This window comes from Empidonax traillii, unplaced genomic scaffold, assembly GCF_003031625.1.
Source record: "Empidonax traillii isolate 1590-97213 ecotype Southwest subspecies unplaced genomic scaffold, ASM303162v1 scaffold295:size639837, whole genome shotgun sequence".
NCBI classification, from domain to species: domain Eukaryota; kingdom Metazoa; phylum Chordata; class Aves; order Passeriformes; family Tyrannidae; genus Empidonax; species Empidonax traillii.
The window spans coordinates 173793-199121 of record NW_020955488.1 but is presented as its reverse complement, the minus strand read 5'-3'; the positions used below and the strand labels follow the sequence as shown (position 1 = coordinate 199121).

The 25329-nt window shown below is 40.8% G+C and overlaps 1 protein-coding gene across 1 annotated transcript in view; it reads left to right on the top strand.

Annotated features, from left to right (window-relative positions):
* The first annotated feature begins 757 nt into the window (after positions 1 to 757).
* ZNF644 (zinc finger protein 644) overlaps positions 758 to 25329 on the top strand; it is a 71108-nt gene continuing 46536 nt past the window's right edge. The window contains exon 1 of the mRNA XM_027890699.1: positions 758 to 941. The gene's annotated coding sequence lies outside the window, so the exon portion shown is untranslated. The remainder of the gene's footprint in view (positions 942 to 25329) is intronic.

Below are 25329 nucleotides of genomic sequence, written 5' to 3'. Positions count from 1 at the left end.
CACTGAGTAAAATTTACTCCTGGGTAAGGATCCTTACTTTCAATACACAAGCTGTAAATGAAACTCAGTATATCCTGCCATTTCGTTTGTTATTAACCCTTGCAATACTTCTAATTTATAATGACCCACTGATATAGTGAGTGTATTCTTAATTAATTGTATTTACCACACTAAATGAGTCTTGGCTGAAGAACTGGTCTTGTTTGTCCCACACCCCCCAGCCAAGTAGAACTGCAGGGTATAGCAGTGTGGAGCCTGTCCAAAGATCTCAGATGCTGGACTAAAAACATTGGTTCTTAGAGAAAACTTGCAAAAAACCAACAGTTCTATCTAAGTTTGGCATTCATGTGTTTACATACTGTTAAGAGGTGAAAAGGAATTTAACTCTAATGGGTTTTTTTTAGCTGTTTGCTTCATTTGATGGTATTCTCTGTTCTCTGGGTGCTCAGGCCTTGCTTTGTTCCTGCTTTTAGTCATCCCTTGACTTCTGAGGGGATATGGCCTCCTATATATACACAGTCAAACCCTGAATTTCTGCTGTCTGTTTAATTCCCAACTTTGTTATAACGTTGTGTTGCAATTTTTTTTTTGCATCCAGTTACGTGGAAGCTCCGTTTTGTGATGCCAGGTTTGGGACACTCATTTCTAGAACTTAGTTCTACCCAGAAACCACCGGACAAAGGCAGGGATGTTGCTCAGGGACATCATCACAGTGAGATGTGTTGTAAGACAGGCTTTTCTTTCCCGCTGGCTCCAGTTCCTGTGCCGTCTGAGCTGCTGCCCTCTGCAGAGCACGCTGCAGGAAGCGGGGCTCCAGGGACACCGCTGCACGTGACGAGCCCACGTCCGCCTCTGCCGGGAAGGAGCCCACGGCCCTGCTCAGCCCATGAAGACAAACCCTTCTTGGTTATTGCACAGCTGCACCAGCTCTCAGCTACCAGGTATTTAATGTCTTGAAGCTCTCCTGTCCGTGGGCTCCACTGTCCCTGTCCTGCTGGCCGGCATCTCTGTAGAGCCAAGTCCTGTCAGCCTCCAGTCTGTACTGCTTCCCATATGGAATTCTGCTGTGTTTCTCTATTAAGAGACTTCACCTCACCCCTTCTTGTCTTCTAAGTGGCACTACAGTGGCATTTTGGGGCAGAAGAAATCATGTTAGGGGAACATAGCTCATAAATATTAATTTCTGATTAGTCTCTATTTGCTGCATATTCTAGACAAAATTTCAGGTTTTGAGCCTACATCTCCTGCTTTCCATATCACTCAAATAGCAGAGATTTTGGTATGTAAGTCACAGAGGGAGGTGGAAAAACTGATGCAAAGTAAATTAATGTAGTTCTTCAGCATTGTGACTTCTCTGAGCCCTGAAAAATACAGAAGAAACGGAAAAATATAGGAGGTGCTGAAAGCAGATAAGTCACCTAGTTGCTGCTCTGCTTTAGGTATAAAGCCTGGGGAAAGTGGAGGAAGGGAATGCATACCCTGGCTGCAGATTGCAGCTCATCCTTTCTCACAATGCATTGTGCTGGAGGAAGTGTGGCAAACCTAGGCTGAGTCCTGCAACTGCTTTAATATGACTCAGTGCATAATATTAGGAGCACTAAGAGCGCTCAGCCTTTGGGACAGATTCCGGGGAATTAAGAGATTCTTCGTCCTATATTGTGTGGCAATCAGACCTGACTTAGGAAATGCCGTTAAGTCAGACAGAATTCATAGGACATAGTTTTGCTCTGGATTCTCAGCAGGATGTGGGATTTTCCCTCTGTTTTCTCTGTCAGCGTGGCCAGGAGCTAACCTGTTCATGGCTCTGCAAGGTGAGAACGAGAGGGCCCAGCTCTGCCCCTTGCTGAGAGTTGTCTTTTCTCTCCCTCTTCCTTCCACCCCTGTTTCTGGGGATGTATGCTGTAGTCATAGGCAAGTGCTGTGACCCTGCCTGCAGTATGAAGGTGATGTGTATGTAAGAAGTGCAAGGCCAGGTGAATGGACTTTGCTGCTTGCTGAGGTGCAATTAAAAGATTCCCTTCTTTCCTTGCACTCTGAAGTAATGTGTGTTGCTTTCCAATCCCGAGTGTATCCCACAGCATCCAGTGTGGTGGCTGCTCTTTGCATGTTGGCCACGCGGTGAGGCAGCAGCTTTCTCCGCAGTTCACAGCAGCCTCCCTGGAGGGGAAGCAGGCTGCTTAGAAGGTCAGCAGGGTACCTGTGCATCACAGGCATGAAAAGCTGCCCTCTTTCTGCCTTGAGGCACAAACCTGCTTTCACTTTGTGAAGCAGAGCAGAAAAGCTGGGGTCCAACAGTGGCAGGTATCCCTGAGTGCAAGATGAAGGTGGCATGTGGGTGTCAGAAATCCAGTTTGCTTCTCAACGTGAGTAGGTGAAGTTTGGTTGGGAAAGTAATGGGAATGCTAAATGTTTGCTGCTAACACTTACTAAGACAACAGCAAATCTCGTCTATATTAATGTTTAGCTTCTGAGACTGGATGGAATCTTACTTTATTAAAGAAGGTAAGAAGCCCAGAAGTAGCTCTTTATCTTCAACTAGAAAAAACAATTTTGAAGTCCATTTTCTTAGGAATGCAGTAATCAAACAGAGTAATAACTGATGTTAAACCTACTTTGAATGTTACTTAAACTATTTCTCAGATAGAAACAAACGTATATAGGATGGTGTCAGGTTCACACGGAGATCTGCTTTGCTTATGCAGTTGTCCACATAAGGAAGAAAGGTTCATCAGCATGTATCTTCTGGTGATATGATCGTTTAGGAGTTGTCAAAAGTCATTATGTGATTCTTAAATACTTTCATTTGCTATTTGTTCCAACAAAAGGCTTTGGAACTATATCAATGTTATTTTATAGCTCTACTCATGAGGACATCACCAATGGGTATCCAGTGTCCTACATCGTCAGGAATCTTCAGCATTGGAGAGAAAAGTCTTTCCCCTCTTACTGCTGAGCTGCTCCTCTTGACACATTTTTGATGTTCTCCACTCAGTCTGTGCCTGATATCACGTGTATGTGTCCTATTGTGCCCCACACTGCAATGCTCTCCTGTTTTTCCCAAACGTTACGTTTCATTTCTCATTCCTGTGTTTTTCATCTCTCTCTCCCATTTGTATAATGCATCTACTGTCTCTGTTGTTTTCCACTTCTAATTTAATACCACTGGTGAATTTGTGTCTCTCTGCAGATCATTAAAAAGAGGCTATGTGGGACTGCTTGTAAAAGAAAACACTGCATTCCCAAGATAGGTTACCCGCTGGTGTGTATCAGTACTCTTTGTTTTGGAACTTTTAGCTTTGTTTAGTACTTAAACAGATGCAAAGTGATCTCTGGATCCCTAGTTGCTATTTCAGTGTGAGAATAGAAGGAACACAAATTCAAAAGTTGCAGGACTTGAAAAGACCTGTGCAGCCCCAGGGAAAGGGCAGTTTGCCATGTAAGCAAAGCAAAAAAACCAAATTAACCAGATCCCATCCCAGCCACCAAACCAGTCTGTCCCCAGCCTGTGGGCAGTTGGGGGAAGTCTTTTCCTCCTTCCCATCCTCTGTACAATCTACCTCAACCCACCATTGTGCTCAGTAGCTGGAGAGCTGGCAGAAATGGATGTGTGCCTGAAATACCACCAAGAGTGAAAGGCCAAGCTGGCACACCTGTGGTGTAAGGTGAGAGGAGGTCTGCTCCTGTGAGAAGCCAGGGGTCATGTGATTGCTTTAATCCAGCTCTAATCTCTGTGGCTGATACAGACAAAAGGAGCATTTGTGTGCTGAGGTGGGTGGCCAAGTTGGATGAGGGAACAGATCCAACTGCAAGCTCCACACTGCCTCACTAGGCCAACCTGAATGCTGGTACTGACACAAAGGAGGGAGTTGTTGGGGCAGGAAGGGAAGATGGGCTGACACAGATTGAGCAATGTCACCACAGGGTCAGTGAAAAGTGAGGCTCTTGGTGCGTGAGTTCCTTCCTGGTGCCTGGTTTTAGAATGTAGATGGCACTGCTGTGCCTGTGAGGTCTGTATGTGTCAGTTGATACCCAGGGTAAATCTGTGCTCATGTGTTAAAGTAGCTTTGGACTGACAGACCCATCCTTTCATTTTGCTTGTAGTCCTTGCTGGAGTGTTTCACTAGGAAAGCTCTCATTCTCAGCCCTGTGTTAGACAGGGGCAGATGGGCTCATAGTTGCAGCTCTGACTGGGTTAAAGGATGGCCTTGGGTAGCAGCAGGAATTCTGAATGCTCCTGCAGGCTGCACCTCCTGGCACAGACTCCCTTCGCCCTTGGCCCTCCTCAGCTGCAGTGCAGGAGGCAGCCAGCATTGCCCGGATGGTAGTTTTAACTCTTTGTTACCTAAAATTCAGTCAGTGTCAAAGCAACACAGCAGTAAATAAACCACTGGCCTCTTTCTACAGTCACATCCCTTGTGTTGCCCCTGCTACCAGTGTTACTCAAGCATAGACTGGGAATTGAGGAGCGTAAAGTGTGCCTCAAGGGGCTGGTAGCAGCAGTGAGTGTTTGAGGCTGGATAATACCCACTGGTGCTGCACTGGTTACTGTCAGGTAACTCTGTGTAGATAGTGTTTAGCCTCGGTCAGTAGTATGGCTGTAAACTGAAGCAAATAGCTCTGTCCCGATTACGTTTTCTGGACGGGATGGTGCAGGAAGAAATTGAATTAAAAACTAGCTCTGAAATGAGCTCAAAGCTTTTTTCTAACCACTTTGAACTTAAGAACATCTGACATTAACAAAATAACCTTTTTGAAGTAATAGTAAACTGCCATCTGCTGGTAAAGCAGTAATGCACATAATGAACACACAGACTTATGAAGTGATAATTCTTTTGTATTTGACATGCTACAGTAAAATATACACATGACATGGAAGCTGCATATATTTATTTTACTCGTGGTTTTTATTTCCATTTGCATTTTCATATAGAATATGCTAAACAGATGCCTATAACATAACTAACTTTAATGACAAGCACAGAAAACCAGACAATGAGAATAAAGAATGAGGACTAATAAAAGCAGATGAGCGATCAGGATGATGACAGCTTCCAAATGTGTCCTATTTACATTGCTAATAATGAATAACAAGCACTTCCTTTTTTGTTTCCCCCCGCCTTAGACCCTCCTGTATGACCAGAATTGTAGCACTGAGAAACATTTCCTGGCATCTTCAGTTTGATTTGTGTGTGTGTGTGTGTGTGTGTGGTTCCTTACACAAGCTTGTAAATAGGAATTGGGTCTTTAATTGTTCCTGATTTAAGTAGGTCATCTTTGCCAATACACAGATCTTTTGTTTCTTGTAAGCCAGGTCAGCTATTGAAAGGATATGGAGAATATTTACTACACAAATATGATATTAGAAAATAATTTCACAAAGGACCGCTCTCAAATTATATACACAAGCAGTTTTCATAAATGACAGGTGTGATGAGTACACTACAGGGGAGAAACTATCAGATTTCATGTTTGTATAGTGCGTACCAAGTAGGTGTGCTGAGCATGACTGGGTCGCCAAGGTGCTGCTGCACTATGGATAGTGGTATTAGCATGAATTACCTCCCACGCAAACATCAGGCCACTGGCCCTTTTCAGATGCTTGCGATTTTCTTTATGATTGTGATTATTCCAAACATAGCCTATTGTTTTAGCAAACTGATCTTCTCATAGGAAATGTTTAAAATGGGCAAAGAAAAAAATAGGTCAGTTCTTCCTTTGAAATCAGAGAGAAGTGTGTATTTGTAATATTTCCCAGGCTTATTTCCTTGGAGCGGGTTTGGCAGGTATGAGAGGAAGTTAAAGATTTATTTTTGGTGCTAGGTACCACATGTCATACCTGCTCTTCTGAGACAGTTGCTTTTATCTCCAGCAGTACCTGCTCTAGTAGCAATGAAAAAGTGACTTGAATCCCATTTAAAGCATGTAGTGTGCACTGTTCGTGTGCCACTAAAGGAAAGGGAAGGCTTGTTTGGGAGACTCCAGGCAGAGTTTTTATGCATCATCATAAAGCAAACATGTTTGCATCCCTCTCAGCAGTGTTTTTGCCTCTGAAGATGTGGTGAATTAATGTGCCCAGCTCCAAGGCTTGTGACCCCAGCAGATGCTGAAGGGCTACAAAGATGTCCAGTTTGGAGTGCCATTGTATTTATGGGGTCTCTGCACATGGCTCTTCTTGTAGCATCCAGGTGGTTCCTTGTACAGGACCATTTCTGGGGGATTTGTGGTGCTGTGCACACTCCACTCACAGCGGTCTTAACCAAATGCTGTTCAGTGTTTTGGCTGAAAGAGTCCTGCTTGATGGCAGAGGAACATTAATACTATGGTGCCAACTCCTCGGCTCAGGAAAACACCACAGCTTTTTCGACTTTTAATCTGCGGAGGATCTAGCCTGTGGTGCATGGTCACAGAGCAGGGACACTGCACTGCAGCCTGTTTACTGAAATGCTCCAATAGCAACAAAATATGTTCAAATGGAAACAGAGCCAGGGGAGCATCGGTGCCCATGGATACCTGTTAACCGGTGGGAGCTGAAGCACACAGTTACCATCAAAGACACTCCTGTCCTCTGCTTCGCTCTGCAGCACTTCAGTCTCCCTGCTAAAGGGACTCTGCCTTTCAGCTGAAATAACAGTCTCAGTTTATTCCAGGTATGCCACTGACCTGCATGACCTATAGGAAGAATAAGGTAAAGGCAATCAAAGCAGCACGCTCCTGTAGCCTCTAAGGGCTATAAAATTGGAAACATGGGAAACATGAAATGAGGATGAGGGTTCACTGTTACCTGCTAATAGGCTAAATCGGGAGTTCAGTGAGACTGAGATTTGACCCAACAAGAGAAAAGAGATGAGTAAGAAATGATCAAAAGATAAAGCTGGTATTTCCTTCATGTTATGCTAGAATCACTCTGTTCAAAAAGTCTCTCGAACCATGGAGAGCTGGGGCGGGCAGGGGTGAAGAGGTGGGTTATGGTGATGGAAGGGTATTGTCATTACATAAATTGGAGCAGTTCAAGTCTGTTTAACTGTTTAGTGCCATATCCCATTTGTCTTTTCTGAGCTTACTTTGCAGTGGAATGGAGGAAATTTTGCTGACAGCACAACTGGTGGTTTAGCTATTTCTTTTCTCTGTGTTTCCAGAAAATTAAGCACTATGTCCTGCCTCTCCTATGTTCAAAGTTTGGCAAAGGGCTTTTGATGGGTTTGCCATCCTTTTGGCCAAGACTTAATCCCATTTCCTTTTCGTACTATCCCTCCTGTACTCAAACGCAGTGGTCAGACTAAGTAACAATAAAGCTACTAGTGATTTACCAAGGAGCAGGAATACGCTTAGTCTGTGGCCAGTTTCTAGCAAAGTGTTGTTCTCAAGATGAATTCAGGTTCTTGTCTTTGCAAGGATTACTGCGTGGTGGACTCAGAAATGATACTTAGCAGTTAAGTGCTGTTCAGAAAGCAATATAACATTCACTTTAAAAATCAAGAAGCATGAAATAGATGCTATTTCACTGGCATGGGAAGCAGGGAATACTAGGAGAATCATGAAATGGCTGCACATTGTTAGTCTCTGTGAGTATAACAACATTTGGAGACCTCTGGTATTCATTTGAAATAAACAATGAAATAAGACTCATGTGCTGTATGCTTGTCAAATCCAGGCCTAGTGATCAGCTAATAATGCTTATCAGCCAGGCAGTGTACATGAAGATACTCTGCTTTCACACTGTCTGCTGATTGGATTTGGGCCTATGAAGAAGGCAGGTGATTAATCTGCAGGGGTTTATTTTTTCTGAACTGTTAATGTCCTTAGTTTCAGAGCAACAGCCCATGGCTCATTAAACATGGAAGATCTGAATGCAAGTGTGAAGGGCAGCACACAAAGATTCTCTATAAATCTCTTGTTTGAGCCTTAGGGGGTAGAAAAATTAAGTATTGGAGAAAGTTTGTCATGTGCTGGGGCAGAACCAGTACTCTCTGAAAAGCAAAGGTACTGTTAGAAAATCTGTATGTATTTCAGCCAATTGGGATAAAATCTAAAGCACAATGCTCTTGTAAGGTGGTAGTGGACCCTTGGTACCAGCCCAGAAATGCACAGCTGCCGCTTCAGCTGACCTGCTGTGAGAGCCATGCTCTTCTTAAGTCTGTTGCTCCATTTCTTTGGTGATTACATCTCACTCTTGCTGCGTTCTTTCCACCTATACTGTTGTGTACTCCGGCATCTAATCCTGAGAAAGCAAATGTGGCTGATGAGCCCAACTGCCTCAACAGAAATGCAACAGGGGAAATGACTTAGGCTGAAAGATTTTGCAACATTGGATTAATCTTAAGGTGGTTGTCTTGAAGTTATTAGCCACCACTTTTAGCCTGTTGTACCTGTTTATAAAAGACTGTCATCAGCTAAAATATTTGAAAACGTTGATTTTGGAAAAGTATTTTTCTGACAGTATGGTGATATGTGAGCATTAATTTCTTAAGCCTAGTTACTTTCTTGAGAAATAGGGAAGTATTTCAATGCTGTTTTTACAGACTGGGAAATGTAAGGCTCAGATGTATAGATTTAGATCTGCTTATTCCAGTGTCTGCTAATTAGCATTTGGCTCTGCTTGCTTTCACTCAAGTATTTTCCTCACCTGAATTCCAGATCATGGAGCAGCTGTGTCCTACACAGCTCCTGGTACCTCTCTGATTGCATCCTGTAAGCAAGTCCATGCTGGGAGGAAGGGGAGCAGTGAGGGGGGCTATTGTGAAAAAGGGCCAAGGAAGATAAGTGAATGACTGTCTTGCTTCAGGCTGCAAGAAGGATGTACCAAGCTCCCATTTTGACCTTGGGAACCAGGAAAGAAGAGTGGCTGCATGGGGGGGAGCAAACTGAGACTCTGTGCTTCCATTCACAAATGTTCAGATCAGATAAGAGAAGACAGTAAGCCAATATTGGGAATACAACAAAATCATGGGCCCAGTCTAATAATTTATTGGCTCCAGGAACAAAAGACTGTTGTAAAAACTATTGTAATTATCATGGACAACAAGGTCATTGGAAACAGGAGCGCCCAGTATAACAAAACAAAACAAGCCTCCCAAAAAGACTTCTTAGTCCTACAGTGCAATCTTTCCCTGCTCTGTGGGCTGCTCTAAATGTAACTGTTATATTATGAGATATTTACCCACGACCTGGACTTCTGCTGTGCTGTGGAATGCAGTGACAATGGGGAAGGACTGGGAATGCTTGCGAGAAGGGAGAGCAAGCAGATTCCAAGGGTTTCTGGGCTTCGCTTTCTGCTGAGCCTCTTCTGGGTGTTTTTTTTTTTCTTTATTTTTCTCCCCTTTTATGCTTTATAGTTCTACTATAAACAATTAGAGGAAAACTTAGCCATAATACTGCCTGTGAAGGCTAGGAAAGTAAGAAAACATTCTACATAACCACTTTCCTTTGTTTATCTTTTTTATCTTGTTTATCTTTGATCAACTGCAGATGAAATAACCAGCTAACTGATTTCCCATACAGGGCTGCCACTCATGCTGATGACACTCTGCTGACATGGGAGTATGCTCTGTAGCAGTCTAGCAGTATCCATTTCTTATTCCAATACACTGACAGGTCACTCAGAGAGACTAAAAACTCTATTCTGAAGTGGAAAAGAAACTGCAATTTCAATTTTGTTTTGATTTGAAATTTTCCAGCTACCTATCAAGACCAAATCCTTGAACTATTTACTTAGAGTAACTGAAATACCCCTATTTGAAATAGTGGATATGCAAGATTTAGCCATTAAAGAGTTGGGGTAAAATTAAAATCCCCTTCAATAATAACTAAAGTCGGAGAAAATCTTTCAAGAAAATTAAACACTTGATCAAAAAGAGAGAAGGGTTATTGTCGAGAGCATAAAGATTAAACAGGAGAGTTGTCTCAGAGAATAACCATCAATGATAAGTAGCAGGCAGTTAATAATATCCCCTCAGGGATCTTCTTTTACTCATGTAGGTTTTTGGACAAATACAGTCTTACATTTTTTATAGTTTAAGTGTGAGAGAGCTTCATGCCATCCAGAGTAGCAATAAAGCTTCAGTGAAATAAGGACAACTGGAGAGGTAGGGAAGGGGTGACCCAGAAGATGAAACAACAGGAAATCAGTGACAGTTTTTCCATATAACTCTCCTTTTTAACCCCCAGATTCTGAGACATCTCAGTCTCCCTGACATGCCTGTTTTTTCATATCCATAGCACTGTTTAGTGCTGAGATTTTATATGGTATTGCCCCTCAATATGGAAATGAAGGAAAGACTATGTAGACTAAGAATGTGATTCCATGTTGTAATTAAGAGCTGGTTTAAAGCTTGATCATGCAAATTATTGAGTTGGCAGAATTAAAGGTAGTCTATAGCCATGGAAAGGCACATAGAGTGGGAAGGGTGGGGGCAGGAGGGTCTGGAGAACCTCTCGAGCCAGCTCTGCAGCTAGAGAAACTGTAACATGAAACGACTCCCTTGATCTCTCATTTTTCTTCCCTTATTCTCTCCTCCTATGTAATTACAATAATAAATCTTTTTGTTCCTTAACCATCTTGTAGCCATTGCAAACATTTAAGAATTAATGCAGTTCTCACACATGATGCACATGTTCTTCATGTCCCCTTGTGTCCCTCCATTTATTCATTTATCATGTACACACAAAATTCCCATAAAATATTAATCTGAAATACAAATCTCTCTTTGCATCCTGGGAGCATTTGCATATAGCAATGTTAACAAGAGTATTAATTCTGCATGCACAGTCTGTGGACTGCACATAGGGCCAAATCTCCCTCGGCAACTAGGCTGAAATCAGTGACAATTTCAGAAACATAATTTTCATATTAAAAATTCTGAGTGGAAAGCGACTGTTTTCTAGAAGAGAAAATGTTGTCTTTAAAACTCAAACGAGGATTTGAAACTTAGTTTTTGATTTTTTTCTTCTAAGAGTTCCTCTGTAAAAGGAATTTTATACTGCTCTAGGTTTCTCATCAATGGTTTCTAATATATCAGTACAGTCTAGAAACAAAAGGGTTTAGTTTTTTTAACAGTGCTGTAATCCATGGGGAATCTGAACATTTCTTTTGCCTTCCTTCCTTCCTTGGGAACATCAGGAGTAGCTACACTTCTGCCAGTTGGGGCAGAATGTGCTGTTGCAGATGGACCAAAAATAATTCAGTTAGGCTGGAGAGAGGATCGTTTTCTCTGGGGTAACAAAGAGTGAAAACTGTCTGAGCAGGCATTTGATGAAACAGAAATGCCAGGAGAATCCTCTGTGGTGGAGAAAATCTCTGTACCGCGCTCCTGGCTGCCAGCACAGGGTAGGGTTGTCCTGCCTTCCAGAGAGGCGAGAGTCCTAGAGCTCTGTGGGGGCCTGTGGAAGCTGTGGGGAGTGGGTCTGGGGCAGGGACACATCTCTCACCTCTCATCCTTACTATGGAAGGAGAGAGGGAAGGGTCAGAGAGAAGGAACTATCTTGTAGAAGCCTTATGGTCTGCCTTGGATCCTTCGCTTTCCAAGGCAGGTTTAAGACAAAAAGTAGTACCAACAGTGATAGATGGGTTGGTTCTTTGCACCCAGATCCCACCAGACACAGAAACAGAAGGCTGTGTTACATACAAGCCCTTGCCCAGGTTCAGTGCATCCCTTAGCAAGTAATTTTATTCTCAGTGGTGGATTGGTAAAGGTTGCGTTTCCCTTAGTGAAACTCTTGTCACTGGAAGTTTCCAAAAGATTTTTACAAGGAAAGGCCCTGCAGCTGAAGTTGGACCTTTTCTTCTCTAGGGACAATCTCTGGTGAGAGGCAGTTGCCAAAGAGGACCAGATCCCTGCTGCCAGGAGCTGCATCCCTCGGGGAAAGCTGGAGCTCTTAGTGGGTCCCTGCTTGCTTTTTCTGGATTTTGCAATGCTCTGTCTGCACTTGCAGAAAATCAGAACACTTACTCCATGTTTCAATGTATTTTCAGTTTGACTTTATTTCTCTTCTGATATTCAAATTTTGATGTCTGTAGTTTGTGAAAACAGTCAGTGCTTTACTGTCTACAGGAACAATGCTGTTGATCCCTCAGCTCCTATCTGTAAAGCCTTCCTTTGGCTACACAGCTTCTAAAAACATTATAAATGAAGCATGTGAGACAACCTCCACAGCTGGAGTTAAGCACTTCCACGTGCTTGCTGAATCAAGGACCAAGTTGTTAGAAAGATCTTTCGGGACTCACTGGAGATCCATAAGAAATAGTCTTGACTTAACCAAACCATCATATTTCTCTTAATCACTACTACTACATCATCTTTTTTCTTTCACTTCCTTCTTATTCATGCTTAAATGAGAAACATCTGTTTCCATTTTTCACATTGTTCTGTTATGTGAGTAACGATATCAAGCATGGGGTTTTTTTCCTGCACTGTGAAAGAATAAATTAGTGTTAAGTTTTGTGAAGTGCTTTAAAACACTAAACCAAAACATCTGTTTCAGCTGCAGGTCATTAAGATGAAGAATCCTAGTCTGTGTGCAGTACAAAACTGCCAAAAAATTTATCAGCCCAAACACATTTCTTTACCTGTCTTTTACATAACAACTGAAGATGGTGAAAAGACAGTAAATCTTCTTCAGGGATGGAGCAGTTAAAAGTGCTCAGTGCAGTAATCCACACCAGGACCTTGTAGTAAGGGATCCTCATCTAATCTGGAGATGCCTAGAGATTGCTCCAGTGTCTTCAAGCTCTAGAGTCTCCTTGACCTCCACATCTTCCAGCTGGGCACAGCATTGTGCAGGATTGCCTAATCCTCTATAGATGTCTGTGTTACTGAACACCTGATAAAAATCCCTCCACCTGCCCCCAATCATTTAAGATTTGGATATGGTTTCCAGGGCAGAGTAAAGCTCACCTGGCAAATCTGCTTTACAGGTGGGCTGAGATGCTCCTTTCATGCCAAAGCCCAAATGTAGATGTGTATGTTCCTTTGTTAATAATTATCTCCTTTGCAAAGTACTTTGAGGTAAAGAGATGAAAAGCCAACAGCTTTTCACCTGAGAGCTTGACTATTAATAAATAAAATAATATTAACAACAATAAGTGAATTCCCTGAATTCTGTAGGAAACAGCAAACCTTGCAGGCAGGTCCTAGTAGGCAGGTAGTAACTTCCTCCTACAAGAGGCTGGGTCCAGCCTCTGCCTGTAATTAAAAGGTCCTTAGTATTAAGCAGGTGTTTGGTATCTGGCAGGATGGGGCTTTACTACCATCTTAAGAGAAAATACTTATTTGTTCTTCCAATCTGCCAAAGCAGCAGCCAGTGCAGTGTTGAGCAATTCCGTTGCACTGTGCTCCCACCCTCCCTGGAGCAAATGAATGGGATGGTTTGGGGTCTTTAGCAGCCCCGTGCACTTTTTTAAAGAAGCATTGTGCCTCCCATTTCATTTAAACCTTCATTTTGTGAGGTAGGAGACTGCATATATATTGCTGCACTGAATCTCTTCACCTGCAGCTCTCCCCACCCCCAACTTATGAGCATGATTTCCTTTTATGCACTGCTCTGTCACAGCTTGGCAAGTTTCCCAAGACAATCCATACCAGAAAGGAGAATATGGCTGCTGAGCTGCATAGACGGGAGAAATGCCTTATGTAACAGATTCATTTAAATACTATGAAATGTTGAGACAGCTGAGACATAACTGAAAGCAAAATGCAGCCCTTAATCTCTAGCATCAGTTCTGCTTGCCCTCACCATCATCAGCATCTAATAGTCACTGCCTGTCTCCATTCACGTCTCCATCTTTTTCAAGAAACTGCCTGCGGCAGAATGTACAAACAGCTTGGCAAGCGGTTTTAGGAGCAGGGGTTTTATTTTTTTTTTCCTTCTAATTCCTCATGAGCCTCATGAGCATTTTCCCACTAATATGCCTGTGGCATCATTAGGTGTTTAATGAGAGTGATGTTGCCTGAGTATTATTGTTTTTATAGCTCATTTTATTTTGACAACTCTTCCATTCTGTGGCAGTTTATAGTGTGCAGACTTCTCCTTCCTATATCTGACTTACAGGATTTGCAGAAATATTATCACAGAGGCATTGTCATAAAACCTGAAATAATAAATTGTCAACATTCAATATGTTTGAGTGCAACATGTTTTCAACACCACAGTAGTTTAATGACATCAAATAATTATTTTTGTGTATTTCCTTTGTAATACTGAAGCAACAGGAATAGTCCAATAATGGCCATGTCTCAGATAGCAGTTCACTGCAATTCTGCACAAACAAGCCTGTTTGGCTTCTTTTAGCAGTTCCCCAAAAGACCAGCTTGGACTCGAGTGGATAGAGGATCACACTCTCGTTCCTCACCTGCAGAGTCTATATTATTATATGTTGTGCTCAGAGAAAAACTGCCAGCATTGTACCTGCAGAAAACAAGGCTGCTGAAATTATAAGTCTCAAATAGACACATGCAATGTCATTTTATGCCCTGCATTTTGTCTACATGTTGACTGGGCTGTACCCATTTCTTTACTGATTAAATTAAATGGATACAGGTTTTGTGTACAGACAAGACCATAATTTTTACTTAGGAAAATGCCATCTTCATATACCATATAATATGGATGATCAGTGCTGAGCAGTGCATTTATTGAACAGCTGTGTCTTATGGAAGAAAAATGGTGATATTTTTAACACACTAACTAATGCCCATTAGGTTTTCACTTTGATATGATCTTTCAAGCAATGCTACCTGGTTTAGGCTACCAGTGCAAGTTGTCTTACTGCCACAGTGGCAGAGCCTTTAAAACAACCAGCTGCTGTCAGGAATTTACCTTGCTTGCCTTTACTGAGGTGAGGGAAGTTACTGGGGAGGAGGACAGTGAAGATACTTTTGCTGCTTCTGTAATGTGTCCTGCATGACAGTAAAGGGGAGGAAGCTGCACCTCTCTGCAGTCCCTTTTCTCCTCCCACCACCGCAGCATGACTGCACAACCATTTTGCTTTTGGGCTTCCCCATTGCTGGTTATGTGCAGGAGGCCCCAGAGGTGTCTGCCTGTGTTCCCAACACAGACATAGGCAGTGGAGCTGCACAGCTCCAGGAGTAGATGATGTTAACAAAACAGCCATTGTATACATAGCTACTGTTTCAAATGTTCATATCCTGGCTTCCAACGACTCTATTTTTATGTCTTTGTTTACATTTAATAGCTGTTAGAGTGGTTAAATGGCTTTATTTTGGAAACCTTGACATTTCTTCTGCCAGTATTGAAGCTGTAAAGATCAGAAGCAAAGATGTGCCTTTTTACTCTGTTTCTTCTGATAGGTTTTGTCATTTGGCAACTGTTGTTCTATCAGACTTTGCAGAATTTGGACAGGATTCTGATCTCCTACAAAGTGACACACACACTTATTAGAATGCAGGAGCAGGTTTGGGTTCTTTTTTCTGATTACACCATGCTGAGTGCCATGCATGAGAAATTAGAGTCTGTCTGTTATTATGTGACCAAACAGCTGCAGGAACTTTTAGTGAGCACTTTTAAATAGTAGTAAAATAAAAATCAAAACAATATTCCCATGAAGCAGAATGTAAAGCACAGGGTCTCATTCTGCAAGTCTCCCAGGCTTTAGAAGAGAATGATGAAATCTGGACTATGCCAGTGTTCTTACCCGTACAGTTCCATTGAGGTAAAATCTAAAATAAGGAGAAATTTTGGATTCTTCTACATGCTTTTTCATGGTAGTTCCTTTTTCCATAGTCTCTTTTCAAACCCAGCCTAGTGTAAAAAAAAAAAAAAGAAAAAAAAAAGGTAATTTCTACATTAAATCAAACACAAGACTTCAGTTTGTGAGGCTCGTTTGAGATCCCATGGTTTGGAGGCATTGCAAGTTGACATTGATACATACTACCTTTTATATTAGATTATTTTCCTTTTAGGTGCACAGGTAATCACTCACATGGAATTTCCAGTGGGGAACTCCCCAACCCATTTAACTTTCCTGCTCCTACTGGGAAATGGGATTTGTTAGTCAGCCTCCCCTCCCTGCAAGTAAAATATCCTCATCCTGCTCAAAACAAAGAACTGCCAAGTGTAGGGAGGCCAACTAGCCTTTTCCCTTCTGTCCAGTAGAAGTGCTTCTGTGCTATAATTCATCATGTGCCCTCTGGGCTCCCTGGCAATGCTCCAGCTAGGATGCTACAGGAAAACTGTGCAGAAACCTTCTCTGTTTCCTGCACACACACGTATAACCTGGGCCATCTCCACTCCTCAGTTCCTTTCCCTGGAGCACCCGTGTACCTGCCCACCTGAGCCATATGGCTTGGCCTTTATACTACAGCTCTGCAGCTGTCTGTGTCACACCCACCCTGTCACACCTGTTCAGCACCACCTGGCCATGTGACTCACTGGTTTACAGTGCCATTATCTTCATCAGGTCCCCAGTCCAGCCCCCTCCACCTGGCCCCGGGCTGTCATCTGCAAACACTTTGGCCTTCTCACAATCTTCCTCTGTGTTTGGGAGGCCACAATATGAACTTTCTTGCCTTTCTTGCATCTCTTAACCCAGAGGAGGATCAGCCACCTCCCTTCCAGAAGGAAAAGTGACTGCCCTCTCTATATTGTTTGCAAAGCAAAAGGAGAGCACTACAGATTCTGAAGTGAAGGCCAGAGGGGGTCATCTTGGAGTGGACTGAGACCTCAGAAGTGCTGGCTATCCCAGGAAAGGAATCAACAGGCTGCTGCCGCGAGATCAGAAAGGTAGTAGTGATCGATGAGGCTTTTTACATAAAGGTGGTGGGGGGGTGTAGGCTGTGAGCTGTATGTGGTACATGTGTACTGATGTCACATGAGTACTAGAAAGGCCTCACAAAGTATTCTGCTGCTGATGTGGGATAGATATGCCTAAGAGACCTGGAGATCTAACGCAGCATGTAGGAACAGCCCCTGTGCACCTACCATGATTCCTAGCCCCCACCTTGATTCCCAGCATCTCTGCATTCAGGAGCTCCCCCACTTGCTCTTGCCCCAGGCTGTACTTTACAGTGACCCTTTTCAGCAGGAGTATAAAAGGGCCAAAGTTAACATATGCCTGGGGTTAGAAATGGTGGCTCTGTGTCCTGAATGTTCACCATCATTTCCAGCCCTGGCCTCCTGTTAGCATCAGGTATCATCAGCTTCCTGAACTACTATGAGGCACTATGATCTCCTGTTGCTGGGTCCTAGGCAGCAAAAGCAGTATGTTGTCTCAAACAACATTTCCAGCCTCTCTGCTCTCAGCAGGCTGCAGAGCTGTTTGATCAACACAAGCTTTGACAGTCAGGCATCATTAATTTTCCACAACCTACTACTTGAAACTCCTGAAAGGATGGGTTGTCACTGTTCCTTTTAGCCCTTGCTGGCCTGAACTGCCCCCTGCACTGTCCTCCTGCAGCTCAGGAGGGCTGCATGCCTCAAGCCACTTGTCTCCTTCCTCGGGCCTGGGATTTAAATTCTGTCAGCTCTGTCAGGGAAAAAAAAGGAATTCTCAATATGTAATTATTTCTTTTTAAAGGATGAGATAAACTGTAGCACATTAATGATGGAAGAGATCATACACAATTCAGGCTTAGTGAGTACCCATTGTCTTAAATTAATCCTAATAAGCACTGTTTTCCCCAGCATGTGCCATTTTAACAGTCACTGTGGAAAGCTGTGCTTCCTAATGTACTATCACAAATGTGATGACACCCTCCTCTTTTGGAAAGCATAATTGATATAATGTGACAAAAACACAGTTATTGCTTATTCGTAAATGGGATACTTTAAAAAGTACTCTCACACTGATTGAGTTAAATGACTTGCTGATTAAGACATCTACATGAAATATTAAACCACCATTATCTGGCTCCTGTTAAGATTCAAAATCAGGATTCTCTTTTGTACTGAGTAAGTAAAAACTATATTCTGCTGTTTTAGAGGAGAATATAAATGCGGTAAGTAAAAGCCAGAGGTATATTTGAATAACAATTCACACATAACTTCTTAAAAAGAAATTCTAATATGCTTTGGATGGAATTGGAGAGACACATTTGATACACTAACAGATAGATTTGAGTGCTTCCTGGGAGTGTTCAGACATAGCTTCTTCTGCTGAAATTCCAAAAATTAAAGTACTCTGCTGACAATTTCTGCTTTTACAGATACCCCATTTTTACTCTATGAATTGTCTGCATGGTCTAACTAAAAATATACTTCCAAAGCCTTATCCTAAGTTCATTTTCACACACTTTGTTGGAATCCAGAGCCAAGGGCTGTGAAACTAGGACAAATTTTAAAAGGGAACATAACTGTTCTTCTAGGTTTCTTCACTCTTTCTTTTGTCTGAGAAACCTCTACTCAGCATGCATTTCAGGATAAATATTTTACAGTTACTTTAAATATGTAGATTTTTGTTAGTGGCAAAATTAGTGCTAGAATTTTCTTTCTTTGAGCTTGGCTGAAAGCTCATTAAAGTCTTTGCAGTTGTTTCACCGAGCTTATAATGAGACACTTCATGTTCCTATGAACTTCACACTAAAAACGGTAGTAGTGTAAGACAAGATCTGCCTGCAAATCCCAAACCTAAGACAGTATTTCCTGAATGATATAATGGCAAATGAACTGCTATTCAAAATAATTCATCCGAGAGTTTAGGTGGGATGTGATCTGGGAATACTGGACAAACAAGAGGGAAGCAAAAGTTTTAACATAGCTTTGATCATTGCACTGAAGATACTTTTTGGCAGATGACTGGTGATGGATGTGGTCAAGCTAAGAGATGCTTCTCTTCCTTTAGCATAGAAAAAGATTGGTAGAAACGTTGGAAAGAAAAATGTTATTGGGTAACAAAACTCTCATTATAATAACCCCAGGTTGTAACTTGCTCTTTTCATTTTTGTTAACATACCACACCATACACTGATTCTGTACAACCACAGAATTCGATAAATAATTTTTCACAGTTGCATATTAACTCTAAGACTGTGTAAAACCATCACAGTTTTATATCGTTTCTTCCCCCTCCTTTTCAGGATTCAATTACAAAGATGTCTTTTTTCATGCCCTGAAGATATATACGTATCCATACAGTACAATATAGTCCAAAAAAGCTTTTGTAGGTTTTTTGTTTAAGCTTTATCTCTGATGTTAGAAAACTCAGGTATATTCATAATTAATTGTCTTGATCAAAACCAAACTCTTTACGATTAAGAAACAAACAGAAGGTATGGCATATCAAACAGACTTTCTGCTGCTGTGATCTTACCTAAATACAAGATAAGCTCCTCAGTGTTTCCACATTAATAGTAATAAAATGCTTTTTTTGCTTGCTTTATTTCTTCTTTAAATATGATTATTATTTCTTCCCATACACAAACCTCTGGTGCTTTACAAACAAGCAATAGTAAAGATTTTTGTTATTGTTTATGTCAAGCTGAAGGACAAGAGATTGTATGTCCATGTGACAATGAAAGAAATCAGAATCACTGATGTAGCAATTGCCTACCAGGCAGAACAGTGGGAAACTGCAGGGGGAAAGAAGGTGTTTTGAAATCCTGCCTGGTGTATAGCTACATTAGTAAACTGGCAATGATTTTGACCACTGAGGGACGCTGTTTATTTTTCAAGAGTTGCTAAAACATGGAACTTGCTTCTAAAGTCAAAGTTGTCTTCACTTGGCCACTTTTGTCCTGACTTCCATCTACCTATATGACTCTGAAGTACAGAAGTGGTGAGGGTTGGCTAGCAAAGCCTTTTCCTTTTTGTGAGGGTGTTGAAATGGTGTTTATCTGGGGGAGGAGACTTTGCCAATGTTGTGCCATCTCTGTCCCTCACTGGACATGTAGAGATCACAACTTTGGAGATGGAGCGTGCCTGAAAGGATTATTGTCACCAATTCCCCACATTAACATTGCTCCAGTCTCTAATATGTGCTGTAGACTTGGGTGTGACCCTGATGCTAGTCACAGAGGTGATGTAAGAAGAAGTGGGGGTGACACAACCTGAAGGAGACCAGAACAGGGCACTCTAGAGGTCTAGGGCAGTTTCCTTCTCATGGCTTGCACTTTCCCAGCACAGGACAGTCATGGTGAAGGTCAGGCACGTGGCTGATAGTGGTGGGAACTGGAGTCAATTATGCTGCGTCCTCTACAAGGGCACATTAAGGCTACCAGCATGACACCTGAAACAAGGATCTTGAAATTACTATTTCTGTCTTCTCCCTGTGTATCATTTTGGCACTATAACATGAACTGAATCATCACACTGGGTTAAGCAGAGCTATAAGAATTTATACCTATTAGATCTAGGTCCTTTTTTATAATCTGTTGAAGGCCAACTTATTGCCACTATTTTCTTACTCTCACACTAAATTACAATTCATCAACGGACTCAGGAAGAAATTTGTTATGGTTTTGTTGCTCATTGCATATTTTCATATATCAATGCTTCCTGTGTGTGATGCAAATGGCAACCCTCCAAGGCAATACATTGTTTTTAAGAAGGTCAGTGTTATAATATATGGTGGTCTTTCCTACAGTAATCTGCTTTCTTGTGATCTTTGAATTCTGTGAGACTTGAGATCAGTAACTCAGACGTGAGAGTTGTCAGATCCTCCTAAAGAGAACAAAGATGTAGGCTTGAGTAGTATCTTTTTAATGTGGGATGAATTAGAATAAAGCAAGATGAAATAAGCATAAAGACCAAGGTTAATGAATTATTATTGATAATGAATCCAGGATTTGTAATTTATAACGTTTACTATGGTGATACCTATGGAACAGCTAAGAATGGAGCCTGGTGTGCCAGGCAGGCAGTGCTGCCCCATCAGCTGCCCCTCTCTGATCAGTGGCAGATGACAGTAACACTCCATAGTGGTGACACTGAGAACAGGAGACAACTGTGGGAGGCTGGATCCAGAGAGGCTGTTCCCTGACAAAAGCTGGTTTGTGATTGCCAGCACAGGCCTGGCCAAGGGGAGCAGGTCGGAGCAACAGACATGGGATTTTTGTATCACTGCCTAGGGACAGAAGCCGCGCAGTGGGAAACAGTGGCAGTTAATTATGTAATCCGGGAAATCTAGCTGAGAGATTTTAAATACATATAAGGTATGACCGTTCTAAAGGCAATTCACAGTGGCAAGCAGTAATATTTCCCTAAGTACACTTTCTAAATACCTTTCTGTTGCAAAGTATTTCATTTCAGGACTAACCTTACCTCACTGTTAAGAGAGCCATAGATTTAATGGCTAATGGTTTTAATTTTACCTATACATTCTTACTGCCCTCTTATTGTTTTACTTACAATTCTAAAAATTTAATTCATATTGACAAAGATGACTAGAATATCTTGATTTATAGTGGAGACTAAATTTATAAATAAAGTACATTTTTTGATCTGTCTAAAAAATAGACAAGACTAGACAATCCTCTTTAATTAACGTTGACAAGTGTATTTCAAAAGAACCTGTGAAACAAGCAAGCCAACAAAAATGAATCAACAGCTCAAACAGCAAAAAAGTTAGGAAAAGTCAATTTCCCTCTTCCAGTTTTTACCATGTTGAAATAAATCAAACGAACCCAATTAATTATTTTATTAGTTCTTCTAAAATTTCAACAGAAATAATGTTGATTACTGTTCATTGAACCAACCAGTACCTTGAGTTCCTAAATTTGTTGATATTAGTGAAATCAGTACTATGTCATTGTAACAAAGGCCAAGAAACCAGAAACATCACTATAGAATGAAAGAAAAACTATGTGGCAAGTTGAGCAATAACACACAGGTATCTTTCACATTATGTTTCTGGGTGCTTGTTATTGTAGTTATGATGCTCTAAAGGCAAAGACAAGACAAACTTTATAGGTAAAGATGAGAGATTTTATTTATACAACCATCTTAGCTTAAAAATCCCCCCAACATTATATCTTAGGTACTCAAAAGCTTCTCTACTTTTTCAATTTATAGTAGCAAATTTAATAAAAGATGCTAATTTTTCCTATAAAGCCCATTTTTGTGTGAAATTCGGATATCAAGAATCATTTCAATTCTGAAAATCTTATGGAAGACAAAATTGTCTACCAAGTGCAACAGTATAAAGATGAGATCAGAGTAGTAAAAGGAGAAGGAATATGGATGGACTAAATGCAGTGTATCCATTACATGAGTGCATTTCTATTTTGTAAACCACATAGGCATAAATTGTTCTACAACTGAAAACTGTAGTTTAATATTTTATCTGTTATTGTTTTGGTTGCTGTAGACAGGATAAGCAGAATATGTTATTATTGAAAGAAATGAATCAACTGAAAATAAAATTTTCAAAGAATGATGCGTACAGTGGCTATATTTCCATTGTGAAGCTTTTTGCACAGAGTTAAGGAAGTGCTTGGAGTTCTAGGGAATAAATGTAAGGAATTATCACTAAAAAGTTTTTCCCTCCAGGCATTCTGGATTTTGCTGTGTGTTACAAGGATGCATTTGCAGTCTTTCATTCCAAATGCTTCAGCTTAGACCTGTTCCAACCCTCCCTCTGCAACTCCAGCTACAAAAATGTTTATATGAAGAAACAGTTTCTAAATTGGTTTCAGTTAATCATATTTTGCTGCTAACTTGAAAAATCCTGCCTTGGCTTAAACTTCTTCTAGCCATGTTGAAGACCAGGAGGAACTAGGTAACAACCTTCTCTCAAGAGGTTTTCAAATGCTGTTGTAAAACCATTAGTAGGCTTTGTCTGCATTGGTGGAGAAATAATACAGGCCACAGCCAGAATTCCTGCAAACAAAAAACCACCTGTGCAGTATCTGGCTTGATTTTTAAGAATCCTATTGTATGGTTCTTTACTGACCACACATGTTCTTTCACTGGTCTTAGAGCATCTCATCGGAGGCTGGTCCCAAAATTTCTACTTCATGCACACATGCGATCCCAATTTTCTGTCATTTGTGTATATTTCTCAAGTCTTCTTAATCCAACATGCAACCTTTAAGATCACCTACTACTTTTCATAAGTGTCAATAGAAGTAGAATTAGAAACTGATACAAGACTTCTGACACCACTGGACATAATCGTTTCCCTCACTGCCATTTTGATGAAATATTGCAGTTATGTTCTCCATTCATGCCAAATGTGGATTTTTCTTTTGATCCACAGATTGTGTGAATCATAAGTATTTTTTAGAGTTCACTACTGCTAATGGAATTGGGCCTTTTAATTCAAGTGCTAAGTTGAGAGATTAAAAAGATTGCTAGATACCTTTAAACTCTTAATAAATTGTGGGATTTGGCAGCATTAGAGCTAAAGTTCAGATTTCCTTATGTTAAGCACTTTACCTGTTCACAGATAGATGTGAAATGTAATAAAACACTCCATCTTCTATAAGTTAATGCTTTTATGGAATTTGGTGTTTTCCTTTAACTATTAAATACGGAATTGCAGTGAGAATTGCTGTTCCTAAAAAGTAATTTGCTAGGGGACAAAGTATACTTAAGTATATATGACCTTCAGATAATCACATACAATAAAATATATGCTATTTAGCAAGAAGCATTGGGGTAGTATTAATATTTTCTTTTTAATTGTTTTTATTGTTTGTGTTTTAGTTAGCACGGAGCACATACGACTGAGAATCTTACAAGAACTCCTTGGATTGCCCAAGATGATAATGTTTCTTGTGTTTAAAAGTAGTGGAAAAACTATCCATACATGCTCCAAAATATGAGAACTCGATTTCATAAATGTATATTTTCAGAAAACAAGCTTAACTCTCAGAAGAATAATATTAGCACTCATTAGGGGACTTAGTGCTTTAGGGTACTGTTAATGAAATTCATAACCTTTTGCCTGTGGGCTATCAGTTTGAATTCAGTCTAACTCAGTGGGGATTAAAAACTGGCCTATTTAATGGCCTTTTAGTCATCTCTAATGAGTTGAGTTTGGTAGGTCTCACTCCCACAACATAAACCATTCACACTGCTCTCTCCTAACTGGCAAGCTCCAGAGAAACCCCAAATTTAATGGATTCTGGGGAAAATTACTCTCTGGTACCATGAAAAAAAAGCAAAGAAAAGCAAAAGCCTCAATACACACTGTTACGTGAGCACTAACAAACACATTATTTTTAAATGTGAAATTTATAGTGATATATAAAGTTTATAAATTAGCAAATTAGCTGAGCATGTGACATATGTTGGTACACAGCTATACTGAATGTAACACGACAAAGACTCCCAAAGGGGATATCTACACCTGTGCATAAGATCACAACACCACATTAGATGTTTAAATGTCTCTGGGATTCACTTTTATCAGAAAAAAATAGGATCAGAACAGATACCTGGATAGTAACTGCAGTTACAGAAAATTATGCTGAAAACAATTATCACCTAGTCTGCCTCCATTACTTTACAATAGAGTCAAATGGTTCTAAATTTTTCTTACATAAATTTTTCTTTTCTTTAAAAAGATACTAATAACATTTCCAGAACCCATAGAGAATATATGCCAGTTTTATTTATCCATGACTGTCTAACAGAAATTTCTTTCAGTACAGTTTGAAACCATTCAGTTTTGCCCTGTCTTCAGTGGACTTAGTGGAAAATGTATTTTTCTCCCCATAGTCTTTTATTCACTAGACACCTTTTTATTTTCAATTAGGGTCACATCTTTTAAAAATTTTGTTTCCCCTCCCCCTTCTTTGTACCATCTTTTATTGGACTTTTTGAAAGTAAGTTTTCTTGAAATGCAGAGACCAAATCTGAACATACAGATGAGCCTTTAACAGTATTAAATATGAGGAATTCTTCATATGTCCTAGATACGACAGTTCTGTTTACACATCTCTCTGTACTGCAGCTTTTTTCACAACAGTGTGACATTGTTGATGCATGTTCAGTTTGTGATTTACTCTGATCCCCAACCCCTTTTCTGTAAACCCGGTGTCTATTCATGTGTTCCCAGTCTTGCAATTGTGCAATTGTTATTTTCCTGCTTAAATGTCGAAGTTGGCACTTGTATTTATTCAAGTGCATCCTATTTCTGCAATCAATTTTTCAAGAATATTTTGAATTCTTTTCTTGTGCTGCAACATGCTTCCAGCTCTGCCATTTGGCATTGCTGGCAAATCTACTCCGTGTAAACTGTACTCTGTCACTCATATATTTAGACTTGGTACCAAACTGAGGACATGCCCACCTCCAGGGAATTTCCCGTTCCCACTATTTGTCACGGGGAAGCATTGCTGATGTAATTTTGTACCACTGCAGTCATTTCAGTATGTTATGTCTTTTGGTTGCTCAGTTAAGAGTTCTCTGAGACATTGTCAAAAACCTTACTCAAGT